Source organism: Clavelina lepadiformis, chromosome 7 (genome assembly GCF_947623445.1).
Source record: "Clavelina lepadiformis chromosome 7, kaClaLepa1.1, whole genome shotgun sequence".
Classification (NCBI taxonomy): Eukaryota; Metazoa; Chordata; class Ascidiacea; order Aplousobranchia; family Clavelinidae; genus Clavelina; species Clavelina lepadiformis.
In genome coordinates, this window is record NC_135246.1 from 10,105,447 (window position 1) to 10,121,071 (window position 15,625).

The following is a 15,625-nucleotide window of genomic DNA, read 5'->3' on the forward strand; positions in this document are numbered from 1 at the left end:
GCATTGATGGTTCAGTGGTAGAATTCTCGCCTGCCACGCGGGAGGCCCGGGTTCGATTCCCGGTCAATGCATTTTCTTAACATTACCTGGATAACCTTTCGTGTGAGTGCCCAGAAAGTGTATTTTCGCTTTGATGACAAAAATGTTTTGAAGAATAAGGATTGTTGTTCGTTAATAGGGAGGTATATGCCGTGATAACTTAGAGAAATGGATTGCTGAAAGAAAAATTCTCAATTTGCTAGAAAATTCTTCAATAAAACAAAAATTTCAAAGTCGGAATAATGGTGAAATTAATCGTTGTTTTGGACCCCAAACAATCGTGGCCGATTAGCTCAGTTGGGAGAGCGTTAGACTGAAGATCTAAAGGTCCCTGGTTCAATCCCGGGTCGAGGCAACTAATTTCGATTACTTCGTTCTTTTGAGAAGTCATTTCCTTTTAGGAACACAATTTTAAGCGGGAACATTTTATGTGTGACGAGGTCTCAACCAATGCGTGATATTAAAAAGACGAAAAATGTTGCAGTCCAATGCGCATGTGACGTCGACGTGGGCTGGTTTGATATGGTTTTGGCGATAGCGGATTGCAGGTCCAGGCTAAGCTGTAAATTATTTAGAAGTCGCATATTTGTTTTCCGTGGATTAGTTGTCCGAAACTTTTACTCTCAAAACATGCTGTAAAGTTTAGGTGGTTGTTTTATAAATTTTAGTAAAATGATTCTGTCCAAACTAAGAATGTAGGCATTCCTAGCCTATATATCGTTGCAAGCCAAAATTGAGGAAGGCTCGTGATGTAGTTTTGCGATAGTAGCTTCTTGGTTTAATGTTCAATGGTCCCTGGTTCAATCGCGTGTCGAGGCAACTAATTTCGTTTACTTTGTTTTGTTGAGGTGTCAGTTCGCATTAGGAACACATTTTTTCAGCTGGAAACACTGTGTTTATGACGATTTCGCAACCAATGCGTCATATCTACTGGATGAAAAATTTCGAAGTGCAATGTGCATGTGACGTCGACGTGGGCTGGTTTGTTATTATTTTGTAATTCTGTCAAACTGAGAATGTAGGCATTCTTAGCCTAGATCTCGTTGCAAGCGAATATTGATGGAGGCTCGTGAATTGGTTCTACGACAGTAGCTTCTTAGTTAAATGTACTTTGCATTGAAAAGCCTATTTTTTTAAAATTGGCTCATGATCCCTTGAGCCGGATTTCAGTCAAAGTATATTTACTGGATCAAATAAAGATCGATCGCCGCTCCCAGATGGTCAAGTGGTCAGGATTTCTGGCTTTAACCCAGGCGGCCCGGGTTCGATTCCCGGTCTGGGAAAGTGCATGCATTGATGGTTCAGTGGTAGAATTCTCGCCTGCCACGCGGGAGGCCCGGGTTCGATTCCCGGTCAATGCATTTTCTTAACATTACCTGGATAACCTTTCGTGTGAGTGCCCAGAAAGTGTATTTTCGCTTTGATGACAAAAATGTTTTGAAGAATAAGGATTGTTGTTCGTTAATAGGGAGGTATATGCCGTGATAACTTAATGAGATGGATTGCTGAAAGAAAAATTCTCAATTTGCCAGAAAATTCTTCAATAAAACCAAAATTTTAAAGTCGGAATAATGGTGAAATTAATCGTTGTTTTGGACCCCAAACAATCGAGGCCGATTAGCTCAGTTGGTTAGAGCGTCGTGCTAATAACGCGAATGTCGCGGGTTCGAGCCCCGTATTGGCCAAAGCTTGCCTCGATAGCTCAGTTGGGAGAGCGTTAGACTGAAGATCTAAAGGTCCCTGGTTCAATCCCGGGTCGAGGCAACTAATTTCGATCACTTCGTTCTTTTGAGAAGTCATTTCCTTTTAGGAACACAATTTTAAGCGGGAACATTTTATGTGTGACGAGATCTCCACCAATACGTGATATTAAAAAGACGAAAAATGTTGCAGTCCAATGCGCATGTGACGTCGACGTGGGCTGGTTTGATATGGTTTTGGCGATAGCGTATTGCAGGTCCAGGCTAAGCTGTAAATTATTTAGTAGTCGCATATTTGTTTTCTGTGGATTAGTTGTCCGAAACTTTTACTCTCAAAACATGCTGTAAAGTTTAGGTGGTTGTTTTATAAATTTTAGTAAAATGATTCTGTCCAAACTAAGAATGTAGGCATTCCTAGCCTATATATCGTTGCAAGCCAAAATTGAGGAAGGCTCGTGATGTAGTTTTGCGATAGTAGATTCTTGGTTTAATGTTCAATGGTCCCTGGTTCAATCGCGTGTCGAGGCAACTAATTTCGTTCACTTTGTTTTGTTGAGGTGTCAGTTCGCATTAGGAACACATTTTTCAGCTGGAAACACTGTGTTTATGACGATTTCGCAACCAATGCGTCATATCTACTGGATGAAAAATGTCGAAGTGCAATGTGCATGTGACGTCGACGTGGGCTGGTTTGTTATTATTTTGTAATTCTGTCAAACTGAGAATGTAGGCATTCTTAGCCTAGATCTCGTTGCAAGCGAATATTGATGGAAGCTCGTGAAGTGGTTCTACGACAGTAGCTTCTTAGTTAAATGTACTTTGCATTGAAAAGCCTATTTTTTAAAAATTGGCTCATGATCCTTTGAGCCGGATTTCAGTCAAAGTATATTTACTGGATCAAATAAAGATCGATCACCGCTCCCAGATGGTCTAGTGGTCAGGATTCCTGGCTTTCACCCAGGCGGCCCGGGTTCGATTCCCGGTCTGGGAAAGTGCATGCATTGATGGTTCAGTGGTAGAATTCTCGCCTGCCACGCGGGAGGCCCGGGTTCGATTCCCGGTCAATGCATTTTCTTAACATTACCTGGATAACCTTTCGTGTGAGTGCCCAGAAAGTGTATTTTCGCTTTGATGACAAAAATGTTTTGAAGAATAAAGATTGTTGTTCGTTAATAGGGAGGTATATGCCGTGATAACTTAGAGAAATGGATTGCTGAAAGAAAAATTCTCAATTTGCCAGAAAAATCTTCAATAAAACAAAAATTTCAAAGTCGGAATAATGATGAAATTAATCGTTGTTTTGGACCCGAACAATCGAGGTCGATTAGCTCAGTTGGCTAGAGCGTCGTGCTAATAACGCGAATGTCGCGGGTTCGAGCCCCGTATTGGCCAAAGCTTGCCTCGATGGCTCAGTTGGGAGAGCGTTAGACTGAAGATCTAAAGGTCCCTGGTTCAATCCCGGGTCGAGGCAACTAATTTCGATTACTTCGTTCTTTTAAGAAGTCATTTCCTTTTAGGAGCACAATTTTAAGCGGGAACATTTTATGTGTGACTAGGTCTCCACCAATGCGTGATATTAAAAAGACGAAAAATGTTGCAATCCAATGCGCATGTGACGTCGACGTGTGCTGGTTTGATATGGTTTTGGCGATAGCGTATTGCAGGTCCAGGCTAAGCTGTAAATTATTTAGAAGTCGCATATTTGTTTTCCGTGGATTAGTTGTTCGAAACTTTTACTCTCAAAACATGCTGTAAAGTTTAGGTGGTTGTTTTATAAATTTTAGTAAAATGATTCTGTCCAAACTAAGAATGTAGGCATTCCTAGCCTATATATCGTTGCAAGCCAAAATTGAGGAAGGCTCGTGATGTAGTTTTGCGATAGTAGCTTCTTGGTTTAATGTTCAATGGTCCCTGGTTCAATCGCGTGTCGAGGCAACTAATTTCGTTCACTTTGTTTTGTTGAGGTGTCAGTTCGCATTAGGAACACATTTTTCAGCTGGAAACACTGTGTTTATGACGATTTCGCAACCAATGCGTCATATCTACTGGATGAAAAATGTCGAAGTGCAATGTGCATGTGACGTCGACGTGGGCTGGTTTGTTATTATTTTGTATATCTGTCAAACTGAGAATGTAGGCATTCTTAGCCTAGATCTCGTTGCAAGCGAATATTGATGGAGGCTCGTGAAGTGTTCTACGACAGTAGCTTCTTAGTTAAATGTACTTTGCAATAAAAAGCCAATTTTTTTGAAATTGGCTCATGATCCCTTGAACCGGATTTCAGTCAAAGTATATTTACTGGATCAAATAAAGATCGATCGCCGCTCCCAGATGGTCTAGTGGTCAGGATTCCTGGCTTTCACCCAGGCGGCCCGGGTTCGATTTCCGGTCTGGGAAAGTGCATGCATTGATGGTTCAGTGGTAGAATTCTCGCCTGCCACGCGGGAGGCCCGGGTTCGATTCCCGGTCAATGCATTTTCTTAACATTACCTGGATAACCTTTCGTGTGAGTGCCCAGAAAGTGTATTTTCGCTTTGATGACAAAAATGTTTTGAAGAATAAGGATTGTTGTTCGTTAATAGGGAGGTATATGCCGTGATAACTTAATGAGATGGATTGCTGAAAGAAAAATTCTCAATTTGCCAGAAAATTCTTCAATAAAACCAAAATTTTAAAGTCGGAATAATGGTGAAATTAATCGTTGTTTTGGACCCCAAACAATCGAGGCCGATTAGCTCAGTTGGTTAGAGCGTCGTGCTAATAACGCGAATGTCGCGGGTTCGAGCCCCGTATTGGCCAAAGCTTGCCTCGATAGCTCAGTTGGGAGAGCGTTAGACTGAAGATCTAAAGGTCCCTGGTTCAATCCCGGGTCGAGGCAACTAATTTCGATTACTTCGTTCTTTTGAGAAGTCATTTCCTTTTAGGAACACAATTTTAAGCGGGAACATTTTATGTGTGACGAGGTCTCCACCAATACGTGATATTAAAAAGACGAAAAATGTTGCAGTCCAATGCGCATGTGACGTCGACGTGGGCTGGTTTGATATGGTTTTGGCGATAGCGTATTGCAGGTCCAGGCTAAGCTGTAAATTATTTAGTAGTCGCATATTTGTTTTCTGTGGATTAGTTGTCCGAAACTTTTACTCTCAAAACATGCTGTAAAGTTTAGGTGGTTGTTTTATAAATTTTAGTAAAATGATTCTGTCCAAACTAAGAATGTAGGCATTCCTAGCCTATATATCGTTGCAAGCCAAAATTGAGGAAGGCTCGTGATGTAGTTTTGCGATAGTAGATTCTTGGTTTAATGTTCAATGGTCCCTGGTTCAATCGCGTGTCGAGGCAACTAATTTCGTTCACTTTGTTTTGTTGAGGTGTCAGTTCGCATTAGGAACACATTTTTCAGCTGGAAACACTGTGTTTATGACGATTTCGCAACCAATGCGTCATATCTACTGGATGAAAAATGTCGAAGTGCAATGTGCATGTGACGTCGACGTGGGCTGGTTTGTTATTATTTTGTAATTCTGTCAAACTGAGAATGTAGGCATTCTTAGCCTAGATCTCGTTGCAAGCGAATATTGATGGAAGCTCGTGAAGTGGTTCTACGACAGTAGCTTCTTAGTTAAATGTACTTTGCATTGAAAAGCCTATTTTTTAAAAATTGGCTCATGATCCTTTGAGCCGGATTTCAGTCAAAGTATATTTACTGGATCAAATAAAGATCGATCACCGCTCCCAGATGGTCTAGTGGTCAGGATTCCTGGCTTTCACCCAGGCGGCCCGGGTTCGATTCCCGGTCTGGGAAAGTGCATGCATTGATGGTTCAGTGGTAGAATTCTCGCCTGCCACGCGGGAGGCCCGGGTTCGATTCCCGGTCAATGCATTTTCTTAACATTACCTGGATAACCTTTCGTGTGAGTGCCCAGAAAGTGTATTTTCGCTTTGATGACAAAAATGTTTTGAAGAATAAAGATTGTTGTTCGTTAATAGGGAGGTATATGCCGTGATAACTTAGAGAAATGGATTGCTGAAAGAAAAATTCTAAATTTGCCAGAAAATACTTCAATAAAACAAAAATTTCAAAGTCGGAATAATGATGAAATTAATCGTTGTTTTGGACCCAAACAATCGAGGTCGATTAGCTCAGTTGGCTAGAGCGTCGTGCTAATAACGCGAATGTCGCGGGTTCGAGCCCCGTATTGGCCAAAGCTTGCCTCGATGGCTCAGTTGGGAGAGCGTTAGACTGAAGATCTAAAGGTCCCTGGTTCAATCCCGGGTCGAGGCAACTAATTTCGATTACTTCGTTCTTTTGAGAAGTCATTTCCTTTTAGGAGCACAATTTTAAGCGGGAACATTTTATGTGTGACTAGGTCCCCACCAATGCGTGATATTAAAAAGACGAAAAATGTTGCAGTCCAATGCGCATGTGACGTCGACGTGGGCTGGTTTGATATGGTTTTGGCCATAGCGTATTGCAGGTCCAGGCTAAGCTGTAAATTATTTAGAAGTCGCATATATGTTTTCCGTGGATTAGTTGTCCGAAACTTTTACTCTCAAAACATGCTGTAAAGCTTAGGTGGTTGTTTTATAAATTTTAGTAAAATGATTCTGTCCAAACTAAGAATGTAGGCATTCCTAGCCTATATATCGTTGCAAGCCAAAATTGAGGAAGGCTCGTGATGTAGTTTTGCGATAGTAGCTTCTTGGTTTAATGTTTAATGGTCCCTGGTTCAATCGCGTGTCGAGGCAACTAATTTCGTTCACTTTGTTTTGTTGGGGTGTCAGTTCGCATTAGGAACACATTTTTCAGCTGGAAACACTGTGTTTATGACGATTTCGCAACCAATGCGTCATATCTACTGGATGAAAAATGTCGAAGTGCAATGTGCATGTGACGTCGACGTGGGCTGGTTGGTTATTATTTTGTAATTCTGTCAAACTGAGAATGTAGGCATTCTTAGCCTAGATCTCGTTGCAAGCGAATATTGATGGAGGCTCGTGAAGTGGTTCTACGACAGTAGCTTTTTGGTTAAATGTACTTTCCATTGAAAAGCCTATTTTTTAAAAATTGGGTCATGATCCCTTGAGCCGGATTTCAGTCAAAGTATATTTACTGGATCAAATAAAGCTAGTATCATAATGCTTTGCTGAACCAGGGACCTTAAGATCTTCAGTCTAACGCTCTCCCAACTGAGCTATCGAGGCAAGCTTTGGCCAATACGGGGCTCGAACCCGCGACATTCGCGTTATTAGCACGACGCTCTAACCAACTGAGCTAATCGCCCTCGATTGTTTGGGTTCTAAAACAACGATTAATTTAACCATTATTCCGACTTTGAAATTTTTGTTTTATTGAAGAATTTTCTGGCAAATTCAGAATTTTTCTTTCAGCAATCCATTTCTCTAAGTTATCACGGCATATACCTCCCTATTAACGAACAACAATCCTTATTCTTCAAAACATTTTTGTCATCAAAGCGAAAATACACTTTCTGGGCACTCACACGAAAGGTTATCCAGGTAATGTTAAGAAAATGCATTGACCGGGAATCGAACCCGGGCCTCCCGCGTGGCAGGCGAGAATTCTACCACTGAACCATCAATGCATGCACTTTCCCAGACCGGGAATCGAACCCGGGCCGCCTGGGTTAAAGCCAGAAATCCTGACCACTTGACCATCTGGGAGCGGCGATCGATCTTTATTTGATCCAGTAAATATACTTTGACTGAAATCCGGCTCAAGGGATCATGAGCCAATTTTAAAAAAATAGGCTTTTCAATGCAAAGTACATTTAACTAAGAAGCTACTGTCGTAGAACCAATTCACGAGCCTCCATCAATATTCGCTTGCAACGAGATCTAGGCTAAGAATGCCTACATTCTCAGTTTGACAGAATTACAAAATAATAACAAACCAGCCCACGTCGACGTCACATGCACATTGCACTTCGAAATTTTTCATCCAGTAGATATGACGCATTGGTTGCGAAATCGTCATAAACACAGTGTTTCCAGCTGAAAAAATGTGTTCCTAATGCGAACTGACACCTCAACAAAACAAAGTAAACGAAATTAGTTGCCTCGACACGCGATTGAACCAGGGACCATTGAACATTAAACCAAGAAGCTACTATCGCAAAACTACATCACGAGCCTTCCTCAATTTTGGCTTGCAACGATATATAGGCTAGGAATGCCTACATTCTTAGTTTGGACAGAATCATTTTACTAAAATTTATAAAACAACCACCTAAACTTTACAGCATGTTTTGAGAGTAAAAGTTTCGGACAACTAATCCACGGAAAACAAATATGCGACTTCTAAATAATTTACAGCTTAGCCTGGACCTGCAATCCGCTATCGCCAAAACCATATCAAACCAGCCCACGTCGACGTCACATGCGCATTGGACTGCAACATTTTTCGTCTTTTTAATATCACGCATTGGTTGAGACCTCGTCACACATAAAATGTTCCCGCTTAAAATTGTGTTCCTAAAAGGAAATGACTTCTCAAAAGAACGAAGTAATCGAAATTAGTTGCCTCGACCCGGGATTGAACCAGGGACCTTTAGATCTTCAGTCTAACGCTCTCCCAACTGAGCTAATCGGCCACGATTGTTTGGGGTCCAAAACAACGATTAATTTCACCATTATTCCGACTTTGAAATTTTTGTTTTATTGAAGAATTTTCTAGCAAATTGAGAATTTTTCTTTCAGCAATCCATTTCTCTAAGTTATCACGGCATATACCTCCCTATTAACGAACAACAATCCTTATTCTTCAAAACATTTTTGTCATCAAAGCGAAAATACACTTTCTGGGCACTCACACGAAAGGTTATCCAGGTAATGTTAAGAAAATGCATTGACCGGGAATCGAACGCGGGAATCCCGCGTGGCAGGCGAGAATTCTACCACTGAACCATCAATGCATGCACTTTCCTAGACCGGGAATCGAACCCGGGCCCCCTGGGTGAAAGCCAGAAATCCTGACCACTAGACCATCTGGGAGCGGCGATCGATCTTTATTTGATCCAGTAAATATACTTTGACTGAAATCCGGCTCAAGGGATCATGACCCAATTTTAAAAAAATAGGCTTTTCAATGCAAAGTACATTTAACTTAGAAGCTACTGTCGTAGAACCACTTCACGAGCCTCCATCAATATTCGCTTGCAACGAGATCTAGGCTAAGAATGCCTACATTCTCAGTTTGACAGGTCCAAAACAACGATTAATTTCACCATTATTCCGACTTTGAAATTTTTGTTTTATTGAAGAATTTTCTGGCAAATTGAGAATTTTTCTTTCAGCAATCCATTTCTCTAAGTTATCACGGCATATACCTCCCTATTAACGAACAACAATCCTTATTCTTCAAAACATTTTTGTCATCAAAGCGAAAATACACTTTCTGGGCACTCACACGAAAGGTTATCCAGGTAATGTTAAGAAAATGCATTGACCGGGAATCGAACCCGGGCCTCCCGCGTGGCAGGCGAGAATTCTACCACTGAACCATCAATGCATGCACTTTCCCAGACCGGGAATCGAACCCGGGCCGCCTGGGTGAAAGCCAGAAATCCTGACCACTTGACCATCTGGGAGCGGCCGATCTTTATTTGATCCAGTAAATATACTTTGACTGAAATCCGGCTCAAGGGATCATGAGCCAATTTTTAAAAAATAGGCTTTTCAATGCAAAGTACATTTAACTAAGAAGCTACTGTCGTAGAACCACTTCACGAGCCTCCATCAATATTCGCTTGCAACGAGATCTAGGCTAAGAATGCCTAAATTCTCAGTTTGACAGGTCCAAAACAACGATTAATTTCACCAGTATTCCGACTTTGAAATTTTTGTTTTATTGAAGAATTTTCTGGCAAATTGAGAATTTTTCTTTCAGCAATCCATTTCTCTAAGTTATCACGGCATATACCTCCCTATTAACGAACAACAATCCTTATTCTTCAAAACATTTTTGTCATCAAAGCGAAAATACACTTTCTGGGCACTCACACGAAAGGTTATCCAGGTAATGTTAAGAAAATGCATTGACCGGGAATCGAACCCGGGCCTCCCGCGTGGCAGGCGACAATTCTACCACTGAAAAATCAATGCATGCACTTTCCCAGACCGGCAATCGAACTCGGGCCGCCTGGGTGAAAGCCAGGAATCCTGACCACTAGACCATCTGGGAGCGGCGATCGATCTTTATTTATCCAGTAAATATACTTTGACTGAAATCCGGCTCAAGGGATCATGACCCAATTTTTAAAAAATAGGCTTTTCAATGCAAAGTACATTTAACTAAGAAGCTACTGTCGTAGAACCACTTCACGAGCCTCCATCAATATTCGCTTGCAACGAGATCTAGGCTAAGAATGCCTACATTCTCAGTTTGACAGAATTACAAAATAATAACAAACCAGCCCACGTCGACGTCACATGCACATTGCACTTCGACATTTTTCATCCTGTAGATATGACGCATTGGTTGCGAAATCGTCATAAACACAGTGTTTCCAGCTGAAAAAATATGTTCCTAATGCGAACTGACACCTCAACAAAACAAAGTGAACGAAATTAGTTGCCTCGACACGCGATTGAACCAGGGACCATTGAACATTAAACCAAGAAGCTACTATCGCAAAACTACATCACGAGCCTTCCTCAATTTTGGCTTGCAACGATATATAGGCTAGGAATGCCTACATTCTTAGTTTGGACAGAATCATTTTACTAAAATTTATAAAACAACCACCTAAACTTTACAGCATGTTTTGAGAGTAAAAGTTTCGGACAACTAATCCACGGAAAACAAATATGCGACTTCTAAATAATTTACAGCTTAGCCTGGACCTGCAATACGCTATCGCCAAAACCATATCAAACCAGCCCACGTCGACGTCACATGCGCATTGGACTGCAACATTTTTCGTCTTTTTAATATCACGCATTGTTGGAGACCTCGTCACACATAAAATGTTCCCGCTTAAAATTGTGTTCCTAAAAGGAAATGACTTCTCAAAAGAACGAAGTAATCGAAATTAGTTGCCTCGACCCGGGATTGAACCAGGGACCTTTAGATCTTCAGTCTAACGCTCTCCCAACTGAGCTATCGAGGCAAGCTTTGGCCAATACGGGGCTCGAACCCGCGACATTCGCGTTATTAGCACGACGCTCTAACCAACTGAGCTAATCGGCCTCGATTGTTTGGGGTCCAAAACAACGATTAATTTCACCATTATTCCGACTTTGAAATTTTTGTTTTATTGAAGAATTTTCTAGCAAATTCAGAATTTTTCTTTCAGCAATCCATTTCTCTAAGTTATCACGGCATATACCTCCCTATTAACGAACAACAATCCTTATTCTTCAAAACATTTTTGTCATCAAAGCGAAAATACACTTTCTGGGCACTCACACGAAAGGTTATCCAGGTAATGTTAAGAAAATGCATTGACCGGGAATCGAACGCGGGAATCCCGCGTGGCAGGCGAGAATTCCACCACTGAACCATCAATGCATGCACTTTCCTAGACCGGGAATCGAACCCGGGCCGCCTGGGTGAAAGCCAGAAATCCTGACCACTAGACCATCTGGGAGCGGCGATCGATCTTTATTTGATCCAGTAAATATACTTTGACTGAAATCCGGTTCAAGGGATCATGAGCCAATTTTTAAAAAATAGGCTTTTCAATGCAAAGTACATTTAACTAAGAAGCTACTGTCGTAGAACCACTTCACGAGCCTCCATCAATATTTGCTTGCAACGAGATCTAGGCTAAGAATGCCTAAATTTTCAGTTTGACAGGTCCAAAACAACGATTAATTTCACCAGTATTCCGACTTTGAAATTTTTGTTTTATTGAAGAATTTTCTGGCAAATTGAGAATTTTTCTTTCATCAATCCATTTCTCTAAGTTATCACGGCATATACCTCCCTATTAACGAACAACAATCCTTATTCTTCAAAACATTTTTGTCATCAAAGCGAAAATACACTTTCTGGGCACTCACACGAAAGGTTATCCAGGTAATGTTAAGAAAATGCATTGACCGGGAATCGAACCCGGGCCTCCCGCGTGGCAGGCGAGAATTCTACCACTGAACAATCAATGCATGCACTTTCCCAGACCGGCAATCGAACTCCGGCCGCCTGGGTGAAAGCCAGGAATCCTGACCACTAGACCATCTGGGAGCGGCGATCGATCTTTATTTATCCAGTAAATATACTTTGACTGAAATCCGGCTCAAGGGATCATGACCCAATTTTTAAAAAATAGGCTTTTCAATGCAAAGTACATTTAACTAAGAAGCTACTGTCGTAGAACCACTTCACGAGCCTCCATCAATATTCGCTTGCAACGAGATCTAGGCTAAGAATGCCTACATTCTCAGTTTGACAGAATTACAAAATAATAACAAACCAGCCCACGTCGACGTCACATGCACATTGCACTTCGACATTTTTCATCCTGTAGATATGACGCATTGGTTGCGAAATCGTCATAAACACAGTGTTTCCAGCTGAAAAAATATGTTCCTAATGCGAACTGACACCTCAACAAAACAAAGTGAACGAAATTAGTTGCCTCGACACGCGATTGAACCAGGGACCATTGAACATTAAACCAAGAAGCTACTATCGCAAAACTACATCACGAGCCTTCCTCAATTTTGGCTTGCAACGATATATAGGCTAGGAATGCCTACATTCTTAGTTTGGACAGAATCATTTTACTAAAATTTATAAAACAACCACCTAAACTTTACAGCATGTTTTGAGAGTAAAAGTTTCGGACAACTAATCCACGGAAAACAAATATGCGACTTCTAAATAATTTACAGCTTAGCCTGGACCTGCAATACGCTATCGCCAAAACCATATCAAACCAGCCCACGTCGACGTCACATGCGCATTGGACTGCAACATTTTTCGTCTTTTTAATATCACGCATTGTTGGAGACCTCGTCACACATAAAATGTTCCCGCTTAAAATTGTGTTCCTAAAAGGAAATGACTTCTCAAAAGAACGAAGTAATCGAAATTAGTTGCCTCGACCCGGGAATGAACCAGGGACCTTTAGATCTTCAGTCTAACGCTCTCCCAACTGAGCTATCGAGGCAAGCTTTGGCCAATACGGGGCTCGAACCCGCGACATTCGCGTTATTAGCACGACGCTCTAACCAACTGAGCTAATCGGCCTCGATTGTTTGGGGTCCAAAACAACGATTAATTTCATCATTATTCCGACTTTGAAATTTTGGTTTTATTGAAGAATTTTCTAGCAAATTCAGAATTTTTCTTTCAGCAATCCATTTCTCTAAGTTATCACGGCATATACCTCCCTATTAACGAACAACAATCCTTATTCTTCAAAACATTTTTGTCATCAAAGCGAAAATACACTTTCTGGGCACTCACACGAAAGGTTATCCAGGTAATGTTAAGAAAATGCATTGACCGGGAATCGAACGCGGGAATCCCGCGTGGCAGGCGAGAATTCCACCACTGAACCATCAATGCATGCACTTTCCTAGACCGGAAATCGAACCCGGGCCGCCTGGGTGAAAGCCAGAAATCCTGACCACTAGACCATCTGGGAGCGGCGATCGATCTTTATTTGATCCAGTAAATATACTTTGACTGAAATCCGGTTCAAGGGATCATGAGCCAATTTTTAAAAAATAGGCTTTTCAATGCAAAGTACATTTAACTAAGAAGCTACTGTCGTAGAACCACTTCACGAGCCTCCATCAATATTCGCTTGCAACGAGATCTAGGCTAAGAATGCCTAAATTTTCAGTTTGACAGGTCCAAAACAACGATTAATTTCACCAGTATTCCGACTTTGAAATTTTTGTTTTATTGAAGAATTTTCTGGCAAATTGAGAATTTTTCTTTCATCAATCCATTTCTCTAAGTTATCACGGCATATACCTCCCTATTAACGAACAACAATCCTTATTCTTCAAAACATTTTTGTCATCAAAGCGAAAATACACTTTCTGGGCACTCACACGAAAGGTTATCCAGGTAATGTTAAGAAAATGCATTGACCGGGAATCGAACCCGGGCCTCCCGCGTGGCAGGCGAGAATTCTACCACTGAACCATCAATGCATGCACTTTCCCAGACCGGGAATCGAACCCGGGCCGCCTGGGTGAAAGCCAGGAATCCTGACCACTAGACCATCTGGGAGCGGCGATTGATCTTTATTTGATCCAGTAAATATACTTTGACTGAAATCCGGCTCAAGGGATCATGATCCAATTTTAAAAAAATAGGCTTTTCAATGCAAGTACATTTAACTAAGAAGCTACTGTCGTAGAACCACTTCACGAGCCTCCATCAATATTCGCTTGCAACGAGATCTAGGCTAAGGATGCCTACATTCTCAGTTTGACAGATATACAAAATAATAACAAACCAGCCCACGTCGACGTCACATGCACATTGCACTTCGAAATTTTTCATCCAGTAGATATGACGCATTGGTTGCGAAATCGTCATAAACACAGTGTTTCCAGCTAAAAAAATATGTTCCTAATGCGAACTGACACCTCAACAAAACAAAGTGAACGAAATTAGTTGCCTCGACACGCGATTGAACCAGGGACCATTGAACATTAAACCAAGAAGCTACTATCGCAAAACTACATCACGAGCCTTCCTCAATTTTGGCTTGCAACGATATATAGGCTAGGAATGCCTACATTCTTAGTTTGGACAGAATCATTTTACTAAAATTTATAAAACAACCACCTAAACTTTACAGCATGTTTTGAGAGTAAAAGTTTCGGACAACTAATCCACGGAAAACAAATATGCGACTTCTAAATAATTTACAGCTTAGCCTGGACCTGCAATACGCTATCGCCAAAACCATATCAAACCAGCCCACGTCGACGTCACATGCGCATTGGACTGCAACATTTTTCGTCTTTTTAATATCACGCATTGGTGGAGACCTCGTCACACATAAAATGTTCCCGCTTAAAATTGTGTTCCTAAAAGGAAATGACTTCTCAAAAGAACGAAGTAATCGAAATTAGTTGCCTCGACCCGGGATTGAACCAGGGTCCTTTAGATCTTCAGTCTAACGCTCTCCCAACTGAGCTATCGAGGCAAGCTTTGGCCAATACGGGGCTCGAACCCGCGACATTCGCGTTATTAGCACGACGCTCTAACCAACTGAGCTAATCGGCCTCGATTGTTTGGGGTCCAAAACAACGATTAATTTCACCATTATTCCGACTTTGAAATTTTTGTTTTATTGAAGAATTTTCTGGCAAATTGAGAATTTTTCTTTCAGCAATCCATTTCTCTAAGTTATCACGGCATATACCTCCCTATTAACGAACAACAATCCTTATTCTTCAAAACATTTTTGTCATCAAAGCGAAAATACACTTTCTGGGCACTCACACGAAAGGTTATCCAGGTAATGTTAAGAAAATGCATTGACCGGGAATCGAACCCGGGCCTCCTGCGTGGCAGGCGAGAATTCTACCACTGAACCATCAATGCATGCACTTTCCCAGACCGGAAATCGAACCCGGGCCGCCTGGGTGAAAGCCATGAATCCTGACCACTAGACCATCTGGGAGCGGCGATCGATCTTTATTTGATCCAGTAAATATACTTTGACTGAAATCCGGCTCAAGGGATCATGATCCAATTTTAAAAAAATAGGCTTTTCAATGCAAGTACATTTAACTAAGAAGCTACTGTCGTAGAACCACTTCACGAGCCTCCATCAATATTCGCTTGCAACGAGATCTAGGCTAAGAATGCCTACATTCTCAGTTTGACAGAATTACAAAATAATAACAAACTAGCCCACGTCGACGTCACATGCACATTGCACTTCGAC

General features: G+C 41.4%; 38 non-coding genes across 38 annotated transcripts; 17 read left to right on the forward strand and 21 right to left on the reverse strand.

The window, feature by feature from the left end:
* Trnag-gcc (transfer RNA glycine (anticodon GCC)) lies at positions 1–71 on the forward strand. Its single transcript has one exon. It is a non-coding gene; the product is annotated as a tRNA-Gly (tRNA).
* A 251-nt stretch (positions 72–322) lies between these two features.
* Positions 323–394, forward strand: Trnaf-gaa (transfer RNA phenylalanine (anticodon GAA)). Its single transcript has one exon. It is a non-coding gene; the product is annotated as a tRNA-Phe (tRNA).
* Positions 395–1,329: 935 nt separating this feature from the next.
* On the forward strand, positions 1,330–1,400 carry Trnag-gcc (transfer RNA glycine (anticodon GCC)). The gene has a single exon. It is a non-coding gene; the product is annotated as a tRNA-Gly (tRNA).
* Positions 1,401–1,650: 250 nt separating this feature from the next.
* On the forward strand, positions 1,651–1,724 carry Trnai-aau (transfer RNA isoleucine (anticodon AAU)). The gene has a single exon. It is a non-coding gene; the product is annotated as a tRNA-Ile (tRNA).
* Positions 1,725–1,730: 6 nt separating this feature from the next.
* On the forward strand, positions 1,731–1,803 carry Trnaf-gaa (transfer RNA phenylalanine (anticodon GAA)). Its single transcript has one exon. It is a non-coding gene; the product is annotated as a tRNA-Phe (tRNA).
* An 855-nt stretch (positions 1,804–2,658) lies between these two features.
* On the forward strand, positions 2,659–2,730 carry Trnae-uuc (transfer RNA glutamic acid (anticodon UUC)). Its single transcript has one exon. It is a non-coding gene; the product is annotated as a tRNA-Glu (tRNA).
* A 7-nt stretch (positions 2,731–2,737) lies between these two features.
* On the forward strand, positions 2,738–2,808 carry Trnag-gcc (transfer RNA glycine (anticodon GCC)). Its single transcript has one exon. It is a non-coding gene; the product is annotated as a tRNA-Gly (tRNA).
* Positions 2,809–3,057: 249 nt separating this feature from the next.
* On the forward strand, positions 3,058–3,131 carry Trnai-aau (transfer RNA isoleucine (anticodon AAU)). Its single transcript has one exon. It is a non-coding gene; the product is annotated as a tRNA-Ile (tRNA).
* Positions 3,132–3,137: 6 nt separating this feature from the next.
* On the forward strand, positions 3,138–3,210 carry Trnaf-gaa (transfer RNA phenylalanine (anticodon GAA)). Its single transcript has one exon. It is a non-coding gene; the product is annotated as a tRNA-Phe (tRNA).
* An 854-nt stretch (positions 3,211–4,064) lies between these two features.
* On the forward strand, positions 4,065–4,136 carry Trnae-uuc (transfer RNA glutamic acid (anticodon UUC)). The gene has a single exon. It is a non-coding gene; the product is annotated as a tRNA-Glu (tRNA).
* A 7-nt stretch (positions 4,137–4,143) lies between these two features.
* On the forward strand, positions 4,144–4,214 carry Trnag-gcc (transfer RNA glycine (anticodon GCC)). Its single transcript has one exon. It is a non-coding gene; the product is annotated as a tRNA-Gly (tRNA).
* Positions 4,215–4,464: 250 nt separating this feature from the next.
* On the forward strand, positions 4,465–4,538 carry Trnai-aau (transfer RNA isoleucine (anticodon AAU)). The gene has a single exon. It is a non-coding gene; the product is annotated as a tRNA-Ile (tRNA).
* Positions 4,539–4,544: 6 nt separating this feature from the next.
* Positions 4,545–4,617, forward strand: Trnaf-gaa (transfer RNA phenylalanine (anticodon GAA)). Its single transcript has one exon. It is a non-coding gene; the product is annotated as a tRNA-Phe (tRNA).
* An 855-nt stretch (positions 4,618–5,472) lies between these two features.
* Trnae-uuc (transfer RNA glutamic acid (anticodon UUC)) lies at positions 5,473–5,544 on the forward strand. The gene has a single exon. It is a non-coding gene; the product is annotated as a tRNA-Glu (tRNA).
* A 7-nt stretch (positions 5,545–5,551) lies between these two features.
* Trnag-gcc (transfer RNA glycine (anticodon GCC)) lies at positions 5,552–5,622 on the forward strand. Its single transcript has one exon. It is a non-coding gene; the product is annotated as a tRNA-Gly (tRNA).
* A 249-nt stretch (positions 5,623–5,871) lies between these two features.
* Positions 5,872–5,945, forward strand: Trnai-aau (transfer RNA isoleucine (anticodon AAU)). Its single transcript has one exon. It is a non-coding gene; the product is annotated as a tRNA-Ile (tRNA).
* A 6-nt stretch (positions 5,946–5,951) lies between these two features.
* Positions 5,952–6,024, forward strand: Trnaf-gaa (transfer RNA phenylalanine (anticodon GAA)). The gene has a single exon. It is a non-coding gene; the product is annotated as a tRNA-Phe (tRNA).
* Positions 6,025–6,950: 926 nt separating this feature from the next.
* Trnai-aau (transfer RNA isoleucine (anticodon AAU)) lies at positions 6,951–7,024 on the reverse strand. Its single transcript has one exon. It is a non-coding gene; the product is annotated as a tRNA-Ile (tRNA).
* Positions 7,025–7,274: 250 nt separating this feature from the next.
* On the reverse strand, positions 7,275–7,345 carry Trnag-gcc (transfer RNA glycine (anticodon GCC)). The gene has a single exon. It is a non-coding gene; the product is annotated as a tRNA-Gly (tRNA).
* A 935-nt stretch (positions 7,346–8,280) lies between these two features.
* Trnaf-gaa (transfer RNA phenylalanine (anticodon GAA)) lies at positions 8,281–8,352 on the reverse strand. The gene has a single exon. It is a non-coding gene; the product is annotated as a tRNA-Phe (tRNA).
* A 251-nt stretch (positions 8,353–8,603) lies between these two features.
* Positions 8,604–8,674, reverse strand: Trnag-gcc (transfer RNA glycine (anticodon GCC)). The gene has a single exon. It is a non-coding gene; the product is annotated as a tRNA-Gly (tRNA).
* A 7-nt stretch (positions 8,675–8,681) lies between these two features.
* Trnae-uuc (transfer RNA glutamic acid (anticodon UUC)) lies at positions 8,682–8,753 on the reverse strand. The gene has a single exon. It is a non-coding gene; the product is annotated as a tRNA-Glu (tRNA).
* Positions 8,754–9,199: 446 nt separating this feature from the next.
* On the reverse strand, positions 9,200–9,270 carry Trnag-gcc (transfer RNA glycine (anticodon GCC)). Its single transcript has one exon. It is a non-coding gene; the product is annotated as a tRNA-Gly (tRNA).
* Positions 9,271–9,277: 7 nt separating this feature from the next.
* Trnae-uuc (transfer RNA glutamic acid (anticodon UUC)) lies at positions 9,278–9,349 on the reverse strand. The gene has a single exon. It is a non-coding gene; the product is annotated as a tRNA-Glu (tRNA).
* Positions 9,350–9,870: 521 nt separating this feature from the next.
* On the reverse strand, positions 9,871–9,942 carry Trnae-uuc (transfer RNA glutamic acid (anticodon UUC)). Its single transcript has one exon. It is a non-coding gene; the product is annotated as a tRNA-Glu (tRNA).
* An 855-nt stretch (positions 9,943–10,797) lies between these two features.
* Trnaf-gaa (transfer RNA phenylalanine (anticodon GAA)) lies at positions 10,798–10,870 on the reverse strand. The gene has a single exon. It is a non-coding gene; the product is annotated as a tRNA-Phe (tRNA).
* Positions 10,871–10,876: 6 nt separating this feature from the next.
* Positions 10,877–10,950, reverse strand: Trnai-aau (transfer RNA isoleucine (anticodon AAU)). The gene has a single exon. It is a non-coding gene; the product is annotated as a tRNA-Ile (tRNA).
* A 328-nt stretch (positions 10,951–11,278) lies between these two features.
* On the reverse strand, positions 11,279–11,350 carry Trnae-uuc (transfer RNA glutamic acid (anticodon UUC)). Its single transcript has one exon. It is a non-coding gene; the product is annotated as a tRNA-Glu (tRNA).
* Positions 11,351–11,796: 446 nt separating this feature from the next.
* Trnag-gcc (transfer RNA glycine (anticodon GCC)) lies at positions 11,797–11,867 on the reverse strand. The gene has a single exon. It is a non-coding gene; the product is annotated as a tRNA-Gly (tRNA).
* A 934-nt stretch (positions 11,868–12,801) lies between these two features.
* Trnaf-gaa (transfer RNA phenylalanine (anticodon GAA)) lies at positions 12,802–12,874 on the reverse strand. Its single transcript has one exon. It is a non-coding gene; the product is annotated as a tRNA-Phe (tRNA).
* Positions 12,875–12,880: 6 nt separating this feature from the next.
* Positions 12,881–12,954, reverse strand: Trnai-aau (transfer RNA isoleucine (anticodon AAU)). The gene has a single exon. It is a non-coding gene; the product is annotated as a tRNA-Ile (tRNA).
* Positions 12,955–13,282: 328 nt separating this feature from the next.
* Trnae-uuc (transfer RNA glutamic acid (anticodon UUC)) lies at positions 13,283–13,354 on the reverse strand. Its single transcript has one exon. It is a non-coding gene; the product is annotated as a tRNA-Glu (tRNA).
* Positions 13,355–13,800: 446 nt separating this feature from the next.
* On the reverse strand, positions 13,801–13,871 carry Trnag-gcc (transfer RNA glycine (anticodon GCC)). The gene has a single exon. It is a non-coding gene; the product is annotated as a tRNA-Gly (tRNA).
* A 7-nt stretch (positions 13,872–13,878) lies between these two features.
* Trnae-uuc (transfer RNA glutamic acid (anticodon UUC)) lies at positions 13,879–13,950 on the reverse strand. The gene has a single exon. It is a non-coding gene; the product is annotated as a tRNA-Glu (tRNA).
* An 855-nt stretch (positions 13,951–14,805) lies between these two features.
* Trnaf-gaa (transfer RNA phenylalanine (anticodon GAA)) lies at positions 14,806–14,878 on the reverse strand. Its single transcript has one exon. It is a non-coding gene; the product is annotated as a tRNA-Phe (tRNA).
* Positions 14,879–14,884: 6 nt separating this feature from the next.
* Trnai-aau (transfer RNA isoleucine (anticodon AAU)) lies at positions 14,885–14,958 on the reverse strand. Its single transcript has one exon. It is a non-coding gene; the product is annotated as a tRNA-Ile (tRNA).
* A 250-nt stretch (positions 14,959–15,208) lies between these two features.
* On the reverse strand, positions 15,209–15,279 carry Trnag-gcc (transfer RNA glycine (anticodon GCC)). Its single transcript has one exon. It is a non-coding gene; the product is annotated as a tRNA-Gly (tRNA).
* Positions 15,280–15,286: 7 nt separating this feature from the next.
* Positions 15,287–15,358, reverse strand: Trnae-uuc (transfer RNA glutamic acid (anticodon UUC)). Its single transcript has one exon. It is a non-coding gene; the product is annotated as a tRNA-Glu (tRNA).
* Between the last annotated feature and the right edge of the window lie 267 nt (positions 15,359–15,625).